Source organism: Topomyia yanbarensis, chromosome 1, assembly GCF_030247195.1.
Source record: "Topomyia yanbarensis strain Yona2022 chromosome 1, ASM3024719v1, whole genome shotgun sequence".
Lineage (NCBI taxonomy): Eukaryota > Metazoa > Arthropoda > Insecta > Diptera > Culicidae > Topomyia > Topomyia yanbarensis.
Window position 1 is genome coordinate 145529814 of NC_080670.1, and position 25808 is coordinate 145555621.

Genomic DNA, 25808 nt, shown 5'->3' on the forward strand with positions numbered 1-25808 from the left:
GCCTGAAAGTGTTGTTCTGCTGGTTTGGCTGAGCGCGTGATTGGTACTGAGCAGACTCAAGCTATGATCGTCACACCGACCGACACATACAGCAGACAGCGCTGACTCCAAGTGAACCCAAGATCTGTGTATAGCTGAAATAGAAGAGAGAACGGAAGAATGAGAAAATACCGTATGTATATTTTTCTATCTTGTAAATAAACTTTTTTTTCTGTGGAGCAAACAATTATGGTGTTTCGGACTATCGAAAAGTTAAATAACATACACAAAATAAAATATGAATGAAAAAGAAAAGTATTTGTGGGAGGATTTAGGGCAAATTTTTGCTTTTCCTTTTTTTTTAATTGTAAGATTGTCTCGATATTTACCAAGTACAGTTTTGCATGTAGTTTTGGAAGCAATAATTTGATATTTTGAAACACACACATTCACGCGTAATTTAGGGTAGAATAATTGGTTGTTCTGACAAACACTCTTTAGAAAAGTAATATATTGATAATATCCATTTTTTTAAGATGTAAGCTCCTCTTGTGACTTTTTCGGAAGCAATGCTCTGTTAATTGGAGTTCATGCCAGAGGTTTTAATAGTAGAGTCATGTATAGAGGAATGACAGATTGGGAAATGACTGAAAATAGTTTAATTAAATATATCTATAATGGAAGCATAATTCTGTGAAAATTTTAGGTGGTTTAACTATGAGAAAGAAGTATTTTCACTGTCGCAGGGATATTATCAGGAGGACAGCTTCAAAATAATAGAGGAACCCGTGGCTATTAAGACCGTTGGGGTAATTCAGACACCCTTGATTTTTTAGAAAATCGTAAGACTTTCTGACTGTCGTACATATTCATGGAAGCGTCATTCTGAAACATTAATTTTGACGGCTGAATCTCATTCTTCCGTTTTTTTAGAAACGAGATACAACGTGTTTCATTTTTCACTATCCTCAAAACAAAAATCATTATAATGGTAAAACCGTGATTAAAGTAACAAATAAAAGTGAAAAAATAACAGGCATGTGTTTTGGAAAGCTTGAGATTCCAATTTTATGGAATGATATTTTCAAGACGCTCACCACTTTTGTGCGAAATGAGCGTAGGGGCTATTCGGACTCCATATTCCATCAACCACCGTTCAGCGGTTTGCTGCTGAAGAAAATATGATGCGCCAATCGACAGCTGTGACTACACAGATTAATTTTTTTAATGCAATTTATTTTTGCTTCTTAAGGAGTTTCTAAAATAAAGATTTCATAGATAAACATAATTCCATTGTAAAAAAAATAAATGACGGTCTGAATTGCCCCGTAGGGATGTCTGAATTACCCCTACATTGTAAACGGATGGGAAATCGTAGTTTTGCAAATCGTCGCTAAACGCTGCCGTGGAGTGGTGCAAATGACGTCTCACTTATACCTAACATCGCTTTTCTTTGGTTGATTGATTAGGTGACACCAGAGTTAGTTAATAGTAGAAGTAAATTGACGGAACTCTCGTTCATAAAGATTGTTTCTCGTAAAAAAAATAACTCGCCAAGCATGACGTAATTCTATGCTATTCTTAGGTCGGTAAAATTCTCGATCTGTGTAAAAATGTGTGTAATGACAGCGATTTGGATTGGATGACTCAGTTTCGGTGTCAAACAAAAACGGCAATAGTTTCGAATAGTTTCCAGTTAACCAGAGCCCAGTCAATTTTCATTGAGGGAAGTTCTATGCATGTTGACGAATTGGATTTTTTTTCGCATGTATCTCTTGTGTATTATTCTAGGAATTTGCATAATACCAAAGGCCAAACTGAGCGGGAGTGTGGTGGCTTCTGGTGAATGGCAACGATTAGTTTGTTTTCGTACATATGAGGGTGGCAGTTATCTTTACGATGTTGTTGCCGGTCAAAAAATGATGTCAAAAAATATTTGGAGAAAATTTGAGCTAAATTGGACAATTTAGCGATTGAAGTTTTATATGGGAAATAAAGGTATTTTTTATACGATGTCAAAAAATATTTGGACAAAATTTGAGCGAAATTGAATAATTTAGCGATTGAAGTTTTATATGGGAAATAAATGCATTTTTTATACATTTTATATAACAATTTACAACTTTTGTCAAAATGATCGAAAGTTTTTGAAGTTTGGTATAGTTCGAGCACACTATGAAAAGGTTTAAACGGAAAGTTTTCAGATTCTTAAAAAAATGTAATATTGTTTTACAAAAATCCTCCAAATTCGGGTTTTTCTTAATTTTTTTTTCATCCACAAATTTTTTGTTTTGAAACCTGCTATAACTCTACTAAGTTTCAAAATTTTTCAATTATTTTGAAAAAATGTAAATTTTCATATAAAACGTATGAACCAATGCATGTATTTCCCATATACCTAAAACTTCAATCGTTTTCAATTTTGTCCAAGCATTTTTTTGATGCCTTGATTTATTTTTTTCCGTTTCGTGAAACTTCAACAAATATACAAATCGCTTTCGATAACATACCCCTCTATAGGTTTGATTACAGTCCAGGATGTGATGAAGGACTGACTTATTTTACCATATCTGTAGATTGCTTGGCAGACAAGAATTGCTCATTTTGATTGTTTCTTTTACCGTACACCGTCAAATCAGAGGGGTGACGACGTGCTGCTGTCTCGGCATTCACGTTGACGTAGTTTTCATCGACCATAGCAATGTGTAATGGTTTGGTAAGACACTTCATGACAAATCGACATGACAAAGTGAACGATTTCGGTGAAGAGTGGAACAGTTGCTCCATCTATATAATGAGTTACACATCATTACGTAACGTCCTCTAGTAAAAGTCTGGATAAGATGAGTTTGACATATTCAAATGAGCAGAAGTTTTTCGTATTGAAATGAGCGGAGCATCCTATATTGACGTTTCAAGTAGAAAGTATAGTGGTATTGACTAACTTTGTGCTCCCGTTGACTTCATGAAAAGCAAATCGAAAAAACAACATTTTTCAAACACATTGATTGATAAACCATTCCATTTTCGTCGCTAGAGAATGGAACGATTTACTATCATATTGCAAAGATTTTTCGTCGAAAATACAGTATATATCATTTACTCTGAGTTGAGCATATTCCCCGATATTTTGTCAAATATCGTTCTATCTTTACAAAATATTAGATAATTGTCAACTATTCAACAAAACCGCAGAATATGTTTTTCTAAGATAATAATCGCTTTAACAATTTTAAGTTTAGTCCAACTTTTTGAGCCACATTTCTTGAAGCTATAGCTGTCAATTTTCTCTGGACCAGACTTTTCCTGTAGGAACTCTAAACACATGGCAGTTTTGTCAATTATTAGAGAATTGACACAAAATTCTGTAGCTCTTACTGTTAAATGCAAATGTCCCTTTGACAGCACGAGTTACAGATTTTTCCGTCAACTCCCTATTAATCTCCTGCCAAATCTAGAAATAGAGTGTCATGTCAGATTGTCGGTGGTACAGCTTCCTAAAGTTTTGCCCAAGAAACTATTAGCATTAAGCCATTGCATTGTATTGGTTACAAAATAGTACTAATAATGTGGTATTTGTAATGCAACCGAGCACTACATACTACCCTTAAGGTTCTTTAAAGCATGTATGCTTTACATACGCATTTATGACTATGCTATTATAAAGCAAAAATAAAACCAATATAATGCTTGTAATGTTGTGGTATTATTCGTTGTGCATATTCTCTTGAGTACTATATTAGAAATTTAAATCATTTTGGCAACCTTGACAGAAAAATGATTGGCACTGAGTCAAAAAGGTTTATCTTTCAATCACAATAAAACTATTGCAAATTTTGACTTGCTCTTCTTGTCAAAATGACGGCATCAGCCTAGAGTTTCAGAAAAATAAAAAAAATATTTGAAAAATTGGTGATTACACGAGTTTGAATATCCACGACTGACGAGGTAAGATACCGATGTTCGAGACTTTTTAAGAATAATTGTTGTAAATCATTACTGATATCATGTGAAGTCCGTTAAGATTAAAACTTTCATCTTATTTGACACACTATCTACAGTTCTATACGTTTCAATTTTCCTCCTTTTTTTATTATACAGAGAGAGAAACATAAACATCGACGCAAAATCATTGTCAGAAATAATAGCTAATAGAGGCTATCTAAAAGCATGACTAGTGCCAATAGCAGGCTTGCAATTTTGACAATTCTGCATCAGTACTCTATAATAACGCAAGTAATGCAAACAAAATTGCATTTTACTTGCACAAAATAAACTGAAACTTTCGCGCCTTATCGCACATCCCAAATCGAATGTTTGGGTCTACGATTAAATTAGTTTAATACAATCCTATTCCTTTTAGAATTTGGTGTAACAGGGGATGCCAACCTACTAGATTTATCTGGACTCTTCCAGATAAATCTAGATGGGTTCTTTCTTTTATGCGACGCCCATACATATAGCTTAATATGTATCTAATCCAAATTTTAGAGTATTCCGCAGATTTATCCAGACAATGGGAGTTAATGTAACTTTAATGGGTCATCAAATATTGAGCTTGTAGCACTACAAAACAAGCACAGGGTTTTCGTGTTTCATGGCCCAACAGTTCTAAGGAACCCTATATACGATACAAAAAAATGGTCAAGAGAGGGTTAAAGATGTATGTTAGTAGCATAACGCCTACTGTTTGATTATGACATTTGCTCTTCAGTTTTGTCAATGGCATCGAAGCTAGCGCAGCGGCCGATCCAAAATTTTGCTCGCGCATTGCGAAAATCCGAACTACTCGCATATCAACTATCAATGTTCGGAAAACGTTTGTCAACTGCCGGGAAGACTCGATTGGGGAAATCGAAAGCCGGAGGCCGCAAAAACAACAAAAAGTATGCCTAATTATTTCAAGCGGAACCCCAACCTCTCCGCCCGAAATGTTGCAAACAAGCGGCGAGTGTAGTCTACAAGCGTGCATCGTGCTAAAAAACGAGCCGGACTGTCGACTTAAAAAAAAGTGTCCGACTTACAATCGTGACGATAAGCAAAACAAGTCGACTAGAGAACGATAGCGGAAGTTGTACACGAAGATGTTGACGAAGTTCGATTGCGTGGTACAGGATAATGAAACTTACGCCAAGGCATACTTGTTGGACAGGAATATTATATGTCGACTGAAAGAGAAGAAATATCTCGTGTAGCAGGCCATCAGTTCCTATGGCTTAAAGAGCGACATTTACTTTACAACCGCAACCAGTAACCAGGAAATTTAGGTTCAGGGGTACCTGAAAAAACGCCTGTTTTCAAGCTACACGATTGTTCCGTTCTGTTTATGCCGGATTTAGCCAAGGAGGCTTGGCAAAACATGATGAGAGGAGGCTTTGTAAACCTTCATAAAGGAGTCAAACGAAATGCTCGGCCATTCGAATTCGGAAGTAAGCTTGAGTGAATATGTATTCTTTACTCTACAAGCAGGAAAAAGATTTGTAGGCACAAAAAATATATGCATTAAATTCAATAAATAAAATTGTTGGTCGGGAGACAAAAATTTTTTATTGAACTCAATAAAATTTATGCATCGCTTCAATAAAAAAAATTTCGCTCCATTTTTAAATTTTTTTACTGAAAATAAAAGAAAAGTTTTGAAATTAAATTGTTTTATTGAAAGCAAAGATTTATTGTTGTTCTAACAACAAAATATTTCCAAACCAATATTTTAGGTGATAAACAATATATAAATAGATTCAGTAATACATATTTGTGTATTAAAATATGCTAAATTTGTCTGCGTGTATATGAATTGAACTTGCAAAAAACAGGATTTGATTTTTTATTAAAAAGTTTGATTTTTTAATAAAAAGTTTAACACCCATTATCTCGCTCTTGCTTATATTAGGTTCATTAGTTCGACATTTATTGCCACGGGTGCCAAGTAACGCATTACAATATACTAGAGCACATTCTTCAGGCAATGAATACGTGGAAACAGTATCGCTTTGTTACCTCTAGTAGTTATAAAGTCTTTTGAAATAAAAAATATTAAAGTAATTAATACCGCATGTCAGTATCCCGAGATATCAGCAACAAAAATGAAATATGATATAATCTTATTCTACTGTGCTTACGTATTTCTTACTGATAGAAGACATAGTTTTCGGTTTGAAGTCCGACAGGACAATTTTTCCGTTCTAGATTCGGTTTTTTAACTTGAAAACAGAACCGACCAAAACGATAATATTCAGAGTAATCATTGTCTGCAACAAGTTCAGTTTTCAATTTCACATCAGGTTTTGCTCGGGGCGTTCGTTGATTTTTCCTCAGGATTCGCTGCGAGATTGTGAACCTTTGTGATTATATTTTATTGATTTCAAAACTAATTCTTCAATACAATTGAAAAAACAGAAGGAAATCGTTTTGATTCGAAATTATTCGATTAAGGTTGGCACTTACGTTTAATATCTATGCAGGATATATACATGTGTTCCTGTAGACAGTATAACCAATAACAGTCTGGAGTAGTTCTGTGTCCTTGATACTACGTCTCTCGTAAAACGATTTGATGAGCACACTGTTATTTTTTATTTGTGTGATTTTCTATTTATCACAAACTTGCAACGAATAGCAGTTTTAGTTTGTTTGTCTGTTTGTCCTTGTCAATGCATATTTACCCAAACATTGTAACTAGCATGGTTTTGCGTGAAACGATTTTTCTTCTTTCCATCAATTCCCCAGTACTGAATAGTTCAAAACAACCTCACCACTTACATACACTATCACATATACACAAGCGACACTGTTGATAGTCCTACACCGACTACAGATTATGACCGACTGAAAGCCCCAACGTGCTCCCGACCTGTTCCTACTTCTATGCGGGCCGAATTCCCTGAATGAAAGCACATAACCTATACACTCCAGCCGTCGCCGCTGGTTGCCACGAAAAGCTGCTCTGTTTCTACGTAGCGACTCCCTGCGAATTTCATCGGTGGTGGGGTCATAGTACGACCTATCCTACTCACTAGCACATGCCACTGGAGCACAGCCATACACAATAATAGCCGGTTGGGAGGTGGTAGCTGACTGAATCCAAGTTTGCCGGGCCCGTCAGACCGAGAACACTGTGCTTTTGCGCATACTCGACCCCCATTCGGTTGTTCGGCAAAAGTTCGTAGATATGATGGGAGAGATTGAAGTCAACGTTTTACCAAGACCTAGACCGAGGCTACCCGGCGGCAGCAGCGGCATTGGGTGTTGTCACCGAAACCGATTCGTCCTTGAACACAGAAAAAGTCCGACGTTTATCGTCTTGGAGAGGAGGGCGATGCTGTTTACTGGATGCCGGCCCTTGCCATCCATCCCACCTACCAGCGTGTGCGACTGTGCGTGTTATTTTTTCATTCCAATATCTGATATTATACAGAAGAAACCGTCTTCCGATTTCAATGGAAACTTGCGTATAGGTATTAAAGTGGTTTTCTGGAAACATGGATCGAAAAGGAATAGCAGTAGAAGTTTCGGTTATTACTGAGTTTATTCAGATAATTTATATACATCCTAATTAGGTAGGGTTACTGTTCCCTCATTGATCTTAGCACATCTGTTCAAGCCATCCATTTGAACACATTGTTAGAGCAGTGTCTGATATCTTTATTCAACGCATGAGCGAGAAGAATGGGATGAATAAGGATACGTTGTACTTTTCGCTTAGCTTAAAAGTGAGTATTTTACACTTTCTAGGCCAGATTTTCTACTGAATTACTTCTTAGGAATGAAGCAAAATGGTTGATACCTATTTAGACGCAATACTACAAGTTTAAGCCGAGTTGTCAGTGAATAGTTTGACAAATCTGATTAATGACTGAGATGGATAAGGGATCATGTACCCTATATAGCATTTGGAGATCTTATTCTCCTAAGAGTATTATTCAGAGCATGGTACTAAGCCCGGTCAACAAGGATGGACTCACAATAAGTTAGAATGATGCATGCCTAATTTTAATTCCACTAAGTACAGAGTCTTTGCAAATTGGTGAACATACCGTATATTCTTTAAACACTTTTTACTATAAAACTGCAATTGTTACTAGGGATGATTTGGTGCGAGTAATGGTAATTTCTAAAGTTGTTCCTAAATTGGGGTGATATGATTCGAATATTTCCAAGTGAGGATAGTTTAGAACAAAAAAGAAAATGATTTTATTTTACATGCCGTGTGTGGCCCAGTAATGCGGTCATTATATGTCAGGAGTTTCAACTATTTTCGTATCTATTAAACAAACAAGTCAGATATTTGAACGGTTTCTACACGCCATAATTTCAAGAAATTTCGATTTTCTACGTCGATACAATTTTGATAGGTAGTTATCACACTACTCATTTGAAGCCAATGGTTGGAGCAGCATCTGTCATCTTTGTTCAACGCATGGGATCCTTTGCCGTTTTTTGTTCTATTAGTTTTCAGGAATTCTACCACTTATAAGCTGCGTAATTAATGAAATAGTGCAACACCTTTCCTAATCGGACCAAAATTGGTTATTTACCCTATTGTCCGTTCTTTCCCATATTACTTTTACAGTAAGCGGCAAGTTACGGCGGATAGCCTAGAACAAAGTTTCAATAGCCTACCGATCACCAGCATCTAGTTTAATCCGCCTAGCCGCCTTTTAGTTTACTGGATTTACAAATAGACGCGGCGATTTTTTTCGTCGCAGTGACACATAGCGCGCAATCCCTCACAATGTTTTAATTTTATGAAAAGGGAAACGTTTAAAAAGTGTAGTGCCATTTAGTGTAAAACATGGGTTGTAAAATAAAATATGCGAAAATCTGAATATTTTTAGAGCTTTTATTAAAAACGACATATCTACAATGAGTGAATCACTTTATTTACTTTCTCCTTTGATTTTTACAGCGCCACTATAGCATTTTAGCAATGTAGATGTCTTTTTGAAAAACGCCTCAATGTTTAGAAGTATGTACCATTTTTTCTCAGTTTATTTAATAACTGCAGTTAAAGTAGTCAATGAGCGTATATTGGACCTGAGTTTCAGAAGATTTATTGAAGAACACGCAAACTTATTTCGTCGCATCAAAATGCTGGAAAAGGGTGATTGCAATGAAAAGTATAATATTTTGTGGAACACGATTCCTAAAATTAAAATGGAGTTTTCACCTCGACATCAATAACCAATTAAATCATGGATACTCAAAAATAGTCCTGTAATTTTCTTGTTCAAACTAGAGTTTAAAAAATCGAAACTCTGCGATGAGTCGAGAATGGTAATACAAATTAGGCGGTAATTTTCAATAAGGCGTAAGCGAAAATGAGGGCCTATCTTTGTTTACTTTTTTCGATTGCTATGGTGCCATTGGAATAATTTTCTAGTACAAAGACGATCGAGTTATTAACGGAAGAGAAATCAATTACTGTTGCATTCCATTCAATTTTTTTCCATCAATTTTCAAATATCCATGTTATTCAATCAATTTAATATTGCAAAATTATATTCATTTAGCAATATCGGGTAACGGTGCTCTCATTCATCTTAGCTCCTGTGTTCATCCCACTCATTCTATTCAACGCCTTAGGTCAAATAGTAATATGAATAGGGGTGTGTTGTATTTATATTCCAAACCAGATTTTTTATGTTACTGCTTCTTAGGAACGAAACAAGGAAGCTGATAGCAGATACCTATTTAAGTGGAATCCAGCCACTGTAAGTCGAATTACAATAGAAATAGCGTGACATACTGATTAATTAGATGAATAAGGGGTCGTCTACCCCAATTGGATTTTTTCGACAAAACGCCGAAAACGATAGATAATATTGTTTATAGTAAGTTATTATCTACTTTGATTAGTTTATTGCATGTTCGTTTCATACAAAACCTTAACCTTCCTATTTGTTTCTGTTGTAATAGATGCTTTTTTTCTTACGTAATCCAGTGTAGGGCTTTCAATTGTGTGCAAGTTGTTAACAGTACTGACACGGGAGAGACTGATTGTCATAACTGCACAGCGTGGTCTAGGCATAGATAGAATGAAGTTGCCGAGTCACGAAGGAAGGATTAAGGTGTTCCAGCTGCATTCTCACCACTCGAAAACCGTTTTAATTGTGTGGGTTCGGCCCACCTTTTATTTTCTCCAAATAAGAACACTCCTTGTAATACAACATGAATTTACGAACACTGCACAGTGTTTTAAATCGTCGTTTTCGTGCTCAAAATTATAGCGTCTAAACCGTCAACTTTAGGAGTAAAATTTCATCGTAGAAGTTCTTGCCTTTATGATTGCGCATCTACAGGAATATATTGTTCAGTGATAAATTCACCTATAAGTGATATACGAAAATTATGTCCGAAACTAATCGAGATAGAAACTTTTTGTCTTATGGGTTCAAACGCCATACAATCCCATAAAAATACCATGAACATGGTCCGCGCCAAATTTTACAACCATCAGCACACCATGATATGGTCTCAAAAACCTATAAATAAACCAGAATATGGCTTTCGACTGGATTGTTTCGGACCATGGTGATGGTGTTGCACCCATTCCGAACACTATCAAAACACCATGCAGTGGGGGTGAATTTGGACCATCAGCATGAAGACATTATGGGTTTTTCATTTGCTCACTTAATTAAAACAAATTGAAATCGGACCAATACTTTTTTTTTATTTCAATTATAGAGGTTTTAACCTTAAGGTCATTCGCCTCTTCGGGTTAGAAAAATCTCTTAGGAAAAATTTCTAACCCTATGTGCGGGGTCGGGACAATACTTTTATGAAAAATTTTCCTGGGCAGCAGTTTTAACATTAATGTAATAAATGACGTTTCAAGGTCGCCGTGTTTTTTTCTGGTCTTCAAAATGACACAAAAAGAAAAAAAATGCGTCATGAATTTTACAATTTGCAAAACACAAAAAGTTCTGTCACGGGAAAACGTAGCAGTGTGTTTACTGAATAATTTTAAAAAATGTTAAAATTGGCCCAATACATTCATGAACCATCTTCCTCGGCAACAATTTTAACATCAATGTAATCAATGACGTTTCGTGGTCGCCATGTTTTTTCTGGTCTTCAAAATAAAAATAAAGAACCGTATTTGGAAGCAGTTTCAACATCAATATAATCAATAACTTTTCAAGGTCGCCATGCTTTTTTCTTGTCTTCAAAGTTAAAAGCATGTAGCTTCAAAATAAAAAATCAATATCTATTCAGTAGATACTTTGCAATTTATTCCCCAAAAATAGCTTAATTCAGAGCCTCGAGAATAGAGGCCCCCTTAAATTTAAATTCTATCAGTATGATATCGCGTTTATGGAGGATTGCTTGTATTTTATTTGATTGTTTAAATTTCTGGAAACTAAGAATGCTAATGCTGTATTAGATTTTAGTGGAATTGTGTTAAATAGTTTAATTATTTTAGTTGGACACTGGAGGTCCAATAAAAAACGAAAAAATAGATAAAAATAAAATAAAAATAACAAAAAGAGCTTGAGTTTCGTCGGTTGTAACTCCTGAAGATCACTTCACTCTTTACTGTCAGGACGACGATAAATGAGTATTGTTTTTGATTTCTATAGTACAGTGCATAAGTACCTAATGCAAGGGGTGAGACGCTTAGAACAATGTGCCATACACACTGTATCACCTACGATAACGCGATATAAGATTACGATTCACAGTAATACATGCTCATTTGACTCGTTACCACAATGTTTGGCACAATGAGGCACACTTCAGACAACTCCAAAACTGTCAACAAAGTGTAGTTAAATAACCATAGCAACCATTGCTTTTGTTTTACTAAACACCATGGCACATCGTGGCACATTGCGGCACATGCTACCACGCTGTTTATTTGTGAGCACAATTCAATTTGTGCTAAGCGACTCATCCCTTGTTTCCATTTGCTTGGCTAGCTTTTTTGTGACCGTTGTTTTCAATTGATGGTAGCAGGCTGACGGAATTTTGGTTTTTTTATTATCACAGATTGTAAATATATAAAAGAGCAATGTCAAATGGACAAAATTTACATGTTCTCAAAAAATCTGTTGTCTTTTTTAATGTTTGTAAAACAACTATAAGCAATACAAAACATGCGATTTTCTCCTTATAGGCCCTAGATGAATAATTCTCCCAATATGGTTTCCCATCCATCGATTACACATGCCTTGGTCACATTACGGAGGAATGGCTCCAGAGCCCCCAGTCATACCGATGTTTCTGTATTACATAGGTTTCTAGGCGAAAACAAATCATGTTTTGTATCAGATTTATTCCGATATACAGAGAACAGATTTATGACACATTCCGAAAACAGATCAAAGGAAGTTCCATATTGTACGGCTTTGAAACATATTTTCCTAAGGGGATGTCAATAAACGAACATTTTTGATTCATTTTTATTCAAAATTTGGAGGTAAACATACTGCTTCGGAACGTAAGGGGAGGGCGATAGTATAAAAATACAAGATCTCAGTGTGCGTACACATTCATTTAATTGTCCGTGCAACTCTGGTAATTAAATGGTATAGGACTGCATTCATTCTTTTTTATTGTTAGGAAATATTTCTAAATCTTGAATGAAAACTTATATCCCCACGGTTAAAAAATCGCTGTAGTAAACAGCCAAACTTTTGTTAATGAGAATGAAATTTCATTTTTTTAAACAACATAACTGCAAATGAGAATCTCTCTGTATTTACCTTCTCTTTATTACTGTTGTCAAATTTGCCAATATCGAAAAACGATGTTTAACGTGTTATGTAATAAGTTCAAGGGCAAACATAAAAGACGACAAAGCTATTAATAGGAAAAAATAAACAAAGAGAGGTTCTCAAATGCAGCTACGTTCTTTTCAAATATTACTAATAAATATATCTTTCATTTGAATGATAAATCAATTGTTTATAAGATAGCTTAAGAAGCTCGTTCTTTGGTATAGCATTTGATCTAGTAATTATATATTCATTTATTTTATCATTTTCGATTGAAAACAAGTTGACAACTAAATAAAAGACTGGTGGGCATATAGCAAATATTGAACGAAGCCCTCTCATATTATTACTGACTGGATACCAAACTATATCAAAACGGTATAGATCGATACTGATGGTAGAAGCACTCTGGAATAAATATTACCATTATTAAATCTAGAATAAGTTAGCAAAAGAACGTAAGTAACAACGAGAGTTACCCTTCCAGTAATAACTCGGTCGCTCATTCACTAATTCTTAATCTTAACTCTTCGCATAATATGCTATCCAAAACATCGTTCAGAAAGACGCATCAAAAATCGTGAAAATAAACAAATAGATGGTTTTCTTGTTACTTACGTTCTATGGAAAATTTACTCCAAAAATATCTTTTCATAACATATAAAGCTACTCGGATAACAACCAATGTGCTTTTTGCAGAGGATAGACATTTCATATCAATCGACAGAAAATATGCGAAGACAAAAGAAAGACACTGTGCCATAACGAACATAATGTGATAGATATATATGTAGGTATAAATCCATGTGGAACCTTACGCCTGGTTTGTATCTCGTATCGTATTACACTGATAAAGCAACAGGTTTTTGCTTGCTGAAATGCTCGGAATCCGAGCAAGTGAACGTTCTTCTGTTCATAGGTACATTGTTCAGTGGTATTGGTTATGGTCTGCACGAGGAAGGCGAAGGAGGCATGGCCCCAACATGGAAACGGCAAGTACATGGCCCAAGACAGAGGGAAGAAGAATGTGTAAGCGCGACAAAAAGCGATTGAAGGTCAGGAATGGTGCCTTGGCAGCAGGGTTGATAGCTGAACTTGGTTCACATAGCCCGGAGGACGGGGAGCAGTGTAATGGGATGGTAATAAAATGCCGCTACCGAGAACAGAAGCTTTTCACAAGTTGATTCAGCTGAGTTACTAAACAACGAGAGCTTATTCGTAGAAAACGGTCGATTCCGCTAGTGGGTGGCAAATATCTGTGCTGCTGTTGAAATCAAGAGCATAAACAACCGGTACAGACACCATACTAAACGTGCTATGTTTTGCGCTATATCGAGAGTTTTGATTCCTCCCTTGGTACACAGCGCCAATAAGGCTGCCTTCGTTCAAATGCCAGGCAAAATAGCTTTTTATCGACGAGGCGCCCGGTCCCAGCCACAAGAAATACAGAGAGATAAACCCACGCGCGATGTTATCGAATGCCTGTTTTTCCTCCGCCGGAGCTGAGAGACCTATTTATAAATATCACTCCTAGACACGCAGTAAAGTAAGCAGACAACGACGGCAACAGGCGGGTGGAATTTAAATGGAAAAGGACGACTAGGACTTGCCAACGTAGCGTAGGTGTCTCTATGATGCTCGGTTGGGCGGGGTTGTTCTACTCCGTATCACTAAGGTGTCTCGTAAACAATCCATGTCGGTTTTGAAATAGCGACACTAAACAGGATTAAATAAAATAGTTCAGCTACCAACGGAACATAATTTGTTATAACTCGAAAAATAAACAACTAATATTCTTCTGATTGATTACATTACCAAACGAGGGAAGTTCCACAATTAACCTTCCAGTAGTTGCGCCATTGTATTTAGTTCAACACTTTCACAAACTTTGACGAGATCTTCTTCAAGCATCAGCGATTGCTCATTTAGGAAACCATTTACAAGAGTGCCAGAGGATTAATTGGGTTATTAAGTGATGAATACAATTGTTCTTTTATTACATACACCGCTGAGGCTTAACTTCAAAATGCAACAAAAAATATTTCTGAGCCTCAAAACTTCAGAAATATCTTTAATTGAATTATTGTACGTAAAAGTAGACAGGTGCTTGTTTGACATTATCGAAATTACCTGCCAATAGTTTCAGCCATAGTACATATTTGACAGTTAACCCACCAAAACTGTACGGGTTATAGTTTCTACGTGGAAAGTGTTAGGGTTTTATTCACAAAATAATAAAAACAATGACTTTAACATTTATTTAGCTCCTTCATTCACATGACAAATCGTCACTGTTGTGCTATCTTATGACAAGCGCCATATAGCACATTTCGAGAAAAACGATTTTTATAGTTTGAGATAGAATATCTTGTAACTTATAAATGGTAGAAACAATTCAGAGAAGACAATTGATGCTTCTATTTATTCTGTATTGATCTCACAAATATTACGAAGATCGATGGACTACATTGGGAGTCTTTACTAACAATGTAAACAAAAGTCGCACTCACCCGTCTCATAGGTGTGTATTGATAACAAAATTTGTATGGCGTGTCATAATCGTGCATGGAAAATTTTCAATACAAATAAAGCATCAATTATTACCTTTTATTCATATCTTTGGTTTAATTTGGTCTATAAACAAAAGGTCAGATGCATTTTGAAGGAAATTAATCAGAGAATCTAAAAAAGGTAACTTTTGGTTACAATATTGCCAAATATGCTATATTTCCAGTTTAAAATTTAAAATGTGTTTTTCTCTCAACTCGTGTATTTTCCTTTTGAAAATTTTTATACCATTATGTTCCTCAGATATTTTTACACATATATACACCCCGGGCCCCGTGGTGGTGGAGGAACGCTACGTGGGAAGCTGAGCTGCAAGCAACCGGGCGGGTCATAGGTGGTGGATAATGCTTAATCGCGATAGCAACTAGTTGTGATTCGCGACCCGAACCAGCAGCGGGGGCTGACTGCGGGTGTGGTAGGACGAGGTAGTGGGCCCTATACGTTCTAGGCCTAAATACCACATGCCCTAAAGCAGCCCTGACAAGGCGAGCCAGCGCCGCCTTTAAATAAGCGCTTAGCCCAAATCCCTCTCCTCCCGTTATCCTTCCTTCCTTCTTTCGGTAGTGGTTGTTTCAACCGACTAAGAATTACACTACGGACTACCTGTTTCAGTGGTAAAAATCTACCAAACAGGGAACCCCAATTCCATAGTGTCATGCGACCCGTGCTATGGGTAAAATTGTTGAGGGGGTTTAAAACATTCTCAATGGCGAACGGAGCCTGGGAAGAGTCGGGCGAACTCCCCAGTATGCTGCATTACGCAGCGGAACGTTCACTCTACACACCGATTTTTTTTTCACCGATGATCCACTTAATTTTGCCGAATTTTTGTTGGCTGGGGGTTTGCTGCGACTCTCGGCTGATGGTAGTTCGGTGAAGTTTTGTTGAGTTTCGATTATCAAATTTCGATGTGTACAGATGAACCTGCCCAGAGGCCGTGTGGTATCCGGCCTAGAATTGAGCCACTGGAGTCCTGCTCCCATGTCGTAGGAGGCGACTGAAAGTAGGAGACCCTAAGTCAAGGTGTAGTTCCGTGCCGAGGACTTAATGACTGGAGGGTCTAAAATATGCCAGTCGCGCACGGAGCGTTTTGGGTTTTGCCCTTGCTGTGTTATGCGAATCTCTGACACAGTGGACCATTATTTTCTTCGCAAATCGTGGGAATCAAATGATCATGTCCCATTTAAACCTGATATGGCTCGCTAAATGCGTTAACATCCCAACTCGCTTGGTGTCCTCTGTTGTGCAATTTGTGTTGGAGATGAAATGTACAGTTCTCTAATCAACAATGGTTAGAATAGCACAAGTCAATCTCCAACATAAACGTACAGCAACTATGAATTTATCTCGACTCATGCAGGAAGGTAAAGCTTCCATAGCATTGGTTCAAGAACCGTATTTCCATAAAGGAAACTTCTATTTTGGAAAGTTACTTAACACTGCCTTCATTGCTTACAACAAGACAGGCATGACTAACCCACGTGAAATGCCTCGTGCTTGCATTCTTGCAAATAAGGCTATTGACGCGTGTCTCATATCGGAGCTCACAACTCGCGATATCTGTGTTGTCACAGTTTCACTGACTGTCGGAAACGTAGACAAAAAATACATATATTGTTCAGCATACCTACCGCATAACGAATCATCTCCTTCTGATGATTTCAAAAGCGTTGTATCATATTGTAGCAGAAATGGGCTTCCGCTCATTATCGGCAGTGATGCGAATGCTCATCACATCATTTGGGGCAGCTCAGACATCAATCTGAGAGGCTCTGAACTGATGGAGTACATAAGTAGTACAAATCTCCATATTCTGAATGTGGGAAACCGACCAACTTTTGCGAGGTCTGGAAGGGAGGAGGTGTTAGACATAACACTTTGCTCTGATAGAATTTTGCATGAACTGGGAAATTGGCAGGTTCCAAATGAAACTGAACCGTCTCTATCCGATCATAAATATATATTTTTCGATCATTTTGATGTCACCTTCAATGTGGTGACATATCGTAATCCTAAGTCTACAAACTGGGACCTCTTTTTGGAAAACTTAGCGACTAAATTTCATGGATATTTTCCAACAATTAGTCAACTAGACGACTTAGATGACGTCGTGGATACGACAAACTCATTCATATTAGCATCCTACGAAGAAGCTTGTCCGCTTCGTACTGTTAAATCGACTAGGGGAACCCCTTGGTGGAGGGCTGAGCTTGAAAGAATGAAGAAAGTTATGAGAAGAGCATGGAACCGGCGTCAGCGTGATGACTCCAGGGCTTTCAGGTCAGCTCGTAGTGCATATAAGAAATGTCTTAGATCTGCAGAACGGGCTGGCTGGCAAAGCCTATGCACTAATGTCTCTAGTCTGAACGAGGCTAGCAGATAAAATAAAATTCTCTCCAAATCGAATGATTTTCAGATGAACTCCTTGGAAACCAGAGATGGTGTTTATGTGACGGACGAAAAAGATGTTCTTAATTGTCTCTTCGACACACACTTTCCAGGTTGTATCGATCCGGAGTTGAACAATGTTCACCGATCTCATTCTGGTGATTCGGACTCGTGGGCGTTAGCACGCACATTGGTTTCCACTGAATCGGTCAAGTGGGCGGTTGACAGCTTTGCTCCATACAAATCACCCGGAAAAGATGGAATACTTCCCGTGCTACTGCAAAAGGGATTTGATATTCTTAAACATGTCTTGAAAAAGATTTTGCTTTCCAGTCTTGCTACCGGGTATATCCCGAAAGCATGGCGAGAAATAACTGTTAGATTTATTCCCAAAGGGGGGGCGCTCAAGCTATGAAGAAGCCAAGAGTTTTAGGCCTATCAGCTTTAGTTCTTTTCTTCTGAAAGCTTTGGAACGGATAATCGATCATCACATCAGGAACGTTAGTTTAGTTGAATATCCACTGCACAAAATGCAACATGCATATCAGTGTGGGAAATCCACGATAACTCTGCTTCACGATGTTGTTTACAACATTGAGAAAGCCTTCTCGCTCAAGCAATCTAGCTTGGGTGTATTCCTAGATATTGAGGGTGCTTTTGACAATGTGTCCTTCCAGTCTATTCTGGAAGCGACGCGCGGTCATGGGATACCTGCATGTATCTCAGGTTGGATAAACGCAATGCTTAGTAACCGCATACTTTGCTCGTCACTGCGACAGGCTGAGATACGGAAGTTGAGTATTTGCGGTTGTCCTCAGGGCGGCGTTCTGTCACCTTTGTTATGGAACTTAGTAGCTGACGGCTTGTTGAAGAAACTCAATGAGCTTGGATTTCCAACCTACGGGTTTGCTGACGATTACCAAATACTAATTACTGGATTTTACATCGGAACAATCTTTGACTTAATGCAACAGGCATTAAGAGCTGTCGAACAGTGGTGTCGACAAGTTAAACTATCAGTTAACCCAAGCAAAACTTCAATGGTTCTTTTCACGAAGAAGCGAATAACAACCGGGGTTCGTCCCTTGCAGTTCTTTGATTCTGAGCTGCTGTGTGCAGATCAAGTCAAATACGTTGGAGTCATATTGGATTCCAAACTGAATTGGTCTGCTCACATTGAGTTCAGAGTCAAGAAAGCGTGCATGGCCTTCGGGCAGTGCAGACGAACTTTTGGAAAGACCTGGGGTCTCAAACCTAAATACATCTATTGGATTTACACGACAATTGTACGTCCAATACTGTCATACGGATGCCTTGTGTGGTGGCAGAGGGGAGAGGTGGTGACAGTCCAGTCAAAGCTAAACCATCTGCAAAGAATGGCGCTCATGGCGTTGACTGGTGCTTTCACCACGACTCCGACTGCTACTCTTGAGGCACTTCTAAACATCAAACCATTACACATACACTTAAAACAAGAAGCACTATCATGTGCATACAGCCTGCAGGTTACTGGGCTTTGGAACAGTAATCATGTTGATCTTGCTACCAGTCATACACGATTGTGGTCACAAATGGTTACATGGGGTGAAGATATTCTTGCTCCCAGCGATATTACACTCACTTGTAGTTTTCCTTACAGAACATTCCATGTGAAGATTCCCTCTCGAGAGGAGTGGTTGTCTGGCTTCATGGAAAGACAACAACAAACGCAAGTGGTTTGCTACACTGACGGTTCTCTGATGGAGGGACGTGCTGGTGCTGGTGTCTACTGTCGTGAAATGAGATTGGAACAATCTCACTCACTAGGTAGATACTGTACTGTATTCCAAGCAGAAATCTTTGCGATTATGTGCGGGGTGCAATCGGCCCTTCAACTGAGTTTATCCGGCAGAGTTATAAACTTCTGCTCCGATAGTCAGGCTGCAATCAAGGCCCTTAGCTCAGACAAATCCCGGTCCAAGCTAGTGATCGCGTGCCGAACCCAAATCGAAGAACTAAGCATTGTCAACACTATCTACCTTGTCTGGGTGCCCGGACATTGCGGTATTACTGGAAATGAATGGGCTGACGAATTGGCCAGGGCAGGTTCAGCGATTGACTTCGTTGGTCCTGAGCCCGCGCTGCCAATTTCGACAAGTTGGATAAGGGAAAAAATACGGTCCTGGGCTTCGTCCGAGCACCGCAATTATTGGAGAAATCTACAAACGTGTCGCCAAACAAAGGCGTTTCTAGAACAACCATGCCGCAGTGGTTTCGAAAAATCTCTTACATTTTTCGAAGCTCCACTGCGGCATGCTGACCAGGGCTTTAACCGGCCACTGCAAACTCAATTATCACATGGCAACTATTCAGCGCGCTGAGTCTTTTTCATGTGATCTTTGTGAATCCGACTACGGAACCTCATATCATCTGATATACAACTGTCCAGCGGTAGCGCAATTGCGATTTCGGGTCTTCAGCCGTCCTTATATAGACGAAACCATGTTTGGTCGACTGAAACTCAGAGACATACTAAAGTTTCTTGTCCAATGTGGTAAAGAGCTTTAGGCTTATGCGCAGGCAAGTTGAACTACTTGTGAGTTTAACTTACCTATTGTTTATTTTTGTTTTGTGCTGTTATTTTTCCCACCCTTCCAATTCTACTTCCCCACACCTCCTTGTCCTTTCCTTCCGCTCAGGAAATGATGAAACACACGGCAAGGCAGAAATCCCCGACTATGTACGGGGAACGTGCCATTTGAGCCAATATATTCTGATTCCTGATTCCTGACATTGCGAGTCTTTACTAACAATGTAAACAAAAGTCGCACTCACACGTCTCATAGGTGTGTATTGATAACAAAATTTGTATGGCGTGTCATAATCGTGCATGGAAAATTTTCAATACAAATAAAGCATCAATTATTACCTTTTATTCATATCTTTGGTTTAATTTGGTCTATAAACAAAAGGTCAGATGCATTTTGAAGGAAATTAATCAGAGAATCTAAAAAAAAGGTAACTTTTGGTTACAATATTGCCAAATATGCTATATTTCCAGTTTAAAATTTAAAATGTGTTTTTCTCTCAACTCGTGTATTTTCCTTTTGAAAATTTTTTATACCATTATGTTCCTCAGATATTTTTACACATATAAACATCTAAAACTTCAGTATAACTTGAGCAAATCCCAAGATACAGTGATTTGAAGCAAAAAACTCATAATTTCTCATCATGTTTCCGCTATATCTTAGTAACGAAATAGAATTTCAAAATTCTGAAAACGCCACTTTGTAGAGATTTTTCAGACAAGTAATGTGGCATATCTAACTCAGTTTTCCCCAAAATGGCGTTTGTCATAAGATAGCACAACAGCGACGAAGTAGGCTCAAAAATTAAATATAAGAAAACGAAAATATGACTACGTATCTAATCAATGAAAAAGAGTATAAGTCAACTGCATCGGTAAAGACCCAAAACAACTGTCTCGTTGCAGCACCGCACTGTGAAAATATAGGGAAACCCGGAACTATTGAGACCGTGGAGATTACTAATTTATTTATAGTTTCGGTTCATTAATCGTCATCGGGGGAACACTTATTTACTTTCGATTACTATTTGAGTTTTCCAAAATAAATTGATGTGGATGATTTTGGTTTCGTTTGCTGTAGTGATCCGAAAGACAAAGTTGCAACAATTCAACACCGGTTTAAGATAACTCATAGTACTCTTCTATAAGCACCTCTGAACAACAAACAACTAAAGCTGTTTACTTGTTGAGTTTTTTACTTTTACTTCCGCAATGTCCTTAGGGCCAAAACTTGTATACGAATCGAGTTAACTCAACAAATTGGGACAATGTCTGCATTCACGACATCCCGTTTTTTTCTCCGAAAGTCGTTCAACTCTCACTAGTCCAATGATGTCTACTCTCCGTTCCACGAGTGTCAAACTGGTTCCGCAGAAGCCAGAACACCCGCATTACGCCATTCTCGGTAAACCTTCTTTTTGTAAGCCATCATGACGCACATTATTCATTGAGTCTCGGAGCGACCCGCGGTGTCGAGTTTTCGCTAGAAACCGATATCCCGTTTATCTCTTTTATGTTACTCATTCGTTTTTTTTTTTCTTCCGACCAAATTTACTGAAACATCCAGTACAAGAGTACTCCTGTATGGTTCCTGCCCATCCAGATCGAGAGAACCGGTATGGGTGTGTATCCATTTACAATTTTCCATCAAATCGCAATCTAACTGTCACATGGTCATCGAGTCAGCTCTCAGCGTTTTCCGTCAACCTCAGGTCTTCATGCACTAGTGGTAGTCACATTCCAGCTATAACACCGATTTACTCTGATAGGATGGTTCTGTACGCGCTCGCAACTTACATTGCCATGAACCAGAACGAACCATGTAACTCCAGTGCCAGTACGGCAACCAAGACAGGACCTTTGCACCTTAGTGTCGATGAGGATATACTAGCCATGCTTCTTGCTACTGCTTAGCCCAACGTTGTTCGACATTATTCTAACTAAAACGTTGCAACGCATTGAGAGCTTTGGCCACCTTCTCGTAGATGAAGTTGACTTGGGTATTGAGTTTCAGTCGGTCATCGATCATTACCCTCAGGTGTTCCAGCGTGCGCTTCGAGACAATGATTGCTGTTCACTGTAGCACATTGCAGTGGCTTAGCAGCAGAACCACTATTTTATTGTGGGTAATCTGCAGCTTTACTCCTTGCGTTTAGTTTCGAATCATGTCGAATCATGTCGGCGTCACTCTCATTACCATTATTATCCACAAACTTAACGATCTAGACCGCTTTGGTGTCAGTAGGGGAATTATGGTTAAAACCGACACCTTAAGCTTAACAATTTTTCTAAGTTGCCACCAAACCGATAAAATTATAGTTTTTATGCAGAATTCTTCTTCAGAAAATTCTTAACAAGACTTAATTTTTTCAGCGCTTCAAAAAATTAATTTCATTAAAAATTATTGGTTGTAAAACTTGGAAAACAAAGTGACTTTTTGTAGGCACTGCGGGTAAAACCGACACCCTATAGGGGTAAGATCGACACCCCCTTTAATTTATTTTCTCTCCACTTTATTAAAATCTTTATGTTTATTAAACATGAGATATATGCGTGAATAATTAAGTGTGAGTATGTATGATGCTAATATGTGCTTTTTATTGCTTCATCATGTAGTGAGGGGAAGAAAGTTCGAAAGCGTAGTACTATAAATAAGAGTATTTTATGCTATAGGATTATTTATTGATGAGTATTTCCAAATAATCCTTGCGCACATCGTTGCAACCTCCAGTTTCATATTATTTCGTAAGAGAAGATTTGCAAGCGTTCTACGTTCTGCTAATTGGATTCATTCACTTATAAGTGACACACACACTTCTTAGTAAAACTATCTTTTTCAGATTTGATTTTCGGACTCTGATCATCAACGATCTATTGGGGTACACATAAGATCACTGTCTCATTGTGATAAAGATCGTCTATGACAAACCAAGAGAACACTAGAAATTCGGTTTGATGAGCTTTTTGCAGAAATAGCAACAGCTTCGATAGAATCAGATAAGCAAAAATTCCAATTTTCGATTTTTAAAGAGACTTACAAGAATTAAACACAATAAGAGTATATTAGTGCATTTCTGTTGATACTATAGTGTTCTAATAGGCTAATTGAAGTGTCACAAAGATCCCCACTATGTTGAAATGAATCGCAAATATACACAACCATCTTAACAGCGTGTCGGTTTTACCCTAACCATAGGGTGTCGGTTTTACCCCAACAGCGCACATTTTTTTATAAAAGCGATTAAAAATATTGAATTTCTCAAACTCGTCTTCAATGCACCTAGTTGATCATAGGACAGGCCGATAATAATAGGTAGTGAAAAATGTGGTGATTTGAAAAGCTTTTGTTCGGTTAAAACCTTAAAATCTACCAACGAAATTTAACATCCAGACGAGTATGAACGCTGCTGTCGTATGTTTTGTTTATTTTTATTACATTCGGCGTACTAACATAAATCCAATTTTTCTTCAAATGCTCTAAATAAACGTACTAATAATAATGTATCATTATGAAATGAATAAAAATTTGATTTCTAGGAAATGTTGTGGGGTGTCGGTTTTACCCACAGTGTCGGTTTTTCCCACAATTCCCCTACGTCGTTATTCATCCAATTCCCGAGTATTGGATCCAGGATGTATGCTAGTGATACTATTTACGTGATTCTAACCAATTTTTGTCCCCTGTTCCAATCGTTGACCCGGAATACTATTTTGGAAATACATCCTCAACATTTTGCACCTTAATTTTGCGCAGTGATTCAGCAGCTCGCTATCAAACGCGTTTTTGATATCCATCGTTATTGCATCTCAATATCGATTCCTTCTTCTCTTCGGTTTGAGCACCATCTTGGCTCTTTCCATCACGGACCTGATAGAGCCTCGCCAAGCATGTCCGAGAATGCTCGGATTATCGCTCTCAAGACGACGTTGAGGATTCCAGCCGATCCGCTCGCTCTCTTCATCTTTAAACCTTCCATAATTGCTACTAGACCTTGTTTGGGGACTTGTATCACTTCAATGTTATCCTGGTCCACCTAACCGTACAGTATAACCAAACATATCGTAGGACCGTGCTTCGGGAAAGCACTACAACGAAAATCTTCCATTAGTGATGGCACATTTTCTAGGGCTTCGTGCTAACACTAACTTTAGCCATCTTTGCACGATAAGCATCGCTCCAGAGGTTAGAGTGAGCGTTTCGGCACTGTTTTGCTAGAGCTTCCAGAAGGCTATACTCTTTTGTGTTGTTACATTTGGTTACCAACTTCACCACCCAAGCTTATGGCTCTCGATCTTTTTTGTCCGCTGAGTGTATGAAGCCTTCCGCCACATGGTAATTCCTGCCATCCTTTGTGCAAAGGATGCAGTTCGGTTGCTTTGAGCAGTCTCTGGTAATGTAATGTATTTTTGCGCGGATCTGCCGGGACAACACCTCTCCATGCATTTAGATATTCCATTTACTTGGTCACTTTAGAAACTGCCTTAAACGAGCACATGGACCACAAAACCTACATTCGGCCTCCTCAGCAGTTTGTTACCTATGATCGCTGAAAGTCATATCGACGCCGTCTGTGTACCGCCGTGCGTTTTCGTCATCCCGATTAGTATTAGTACATTTCCCAGATCACATTGCTGCTTCAGCGCACTTCGTAGCTTGTCGTCTACTGTGATCTCGTCAAGGTTCTCGCAATCAACCACTGTCTCGTAACACAGATCCCTTGCTGTTACTTACTCGCCTAGTGACTAGTCAACGAGCGAGAGGTAACGCTGCTAACCGTAGGGTCTTTCTTCAATTGTAAACTTGTTCAAAATTCATTTAAATATAATTCGCCAGTATATATCCACAATTTCTTGCAAAATTTTCGATTTGCTTTTTCAAAAGTTATGAAGTTCGATTTTCTCTGGTCAAGCTTCCTACATCATGAAGGCTTGACCAAACGAATAAAAAGGCATGTCGTAACATATATTTTCCATTTAGTGGTGATCATAGAGAACAGCCATTCAAGTTCGAACATATAAGTTTATAATACTTAGAGAACATTTCAACGGATATTCGTTAAATCGCTCGCACCGCCACCGTAGTATACCATAACTAAATACAACTACGTCGGCCATTTTGAAATCTCTATGTGATCAGCAGTCAACTAAATCAATCGCAGTAGCGCACCTAGTGGTTATATCTTTAATTACGTTTGAATAGGCTGTAAATCTGTACATACCTTTAAAGCTCAATAAGGAGCTCTACTATTCAGGAATCTGCAAAAAAGATAAAATGAATGGATTTTATTTAATTTGACAAAATGTGTTTTTTGAAAATAGAAGTTTAAAAAGCTTAAATTTTCCAAAGATTTCATAACATAAATTCCTAGTATTTTTGTCAAACAAAAGGTTGTTTGTAATACCATCAGGTGTTAATTGGAGGATGACCCCCAAGCTTGCCGAGAAAATTAAATTTTGCCATCCCCTGCAAATCTTGGTCAATTCTTCCGAACATTAGGTAAGAACCTTTAATGTCGTGTAATTTTTAGTACCTAGTAACTATTCCATTATTTCAATTTATATAAATTCATTTCGCATAATATTTC

At 38.0% G+C, this 25808-nt stretch overlaps 1 protein-coding gene across 1 annotated transcript in view; it reads left to right on the forward strand.

Annotated features, from left to right (window-relative positions):
* Positions 1–50: 50 nt before the first annotated feature.
* The window catches only part of LOC131675996 (uncharacterized), a 34605-nt gene continuing 8847 nt past the window's right edge, over positions 51–25808 (forward strand). The window contains exon 1 of the mRNA XM_058955119.1: positions 51–172. The gene's annotated coding sequence lies outside the window, so the exon portion shown is untranslated. The remainder of the gene's footprint in view (positions 173–25808) is intronic.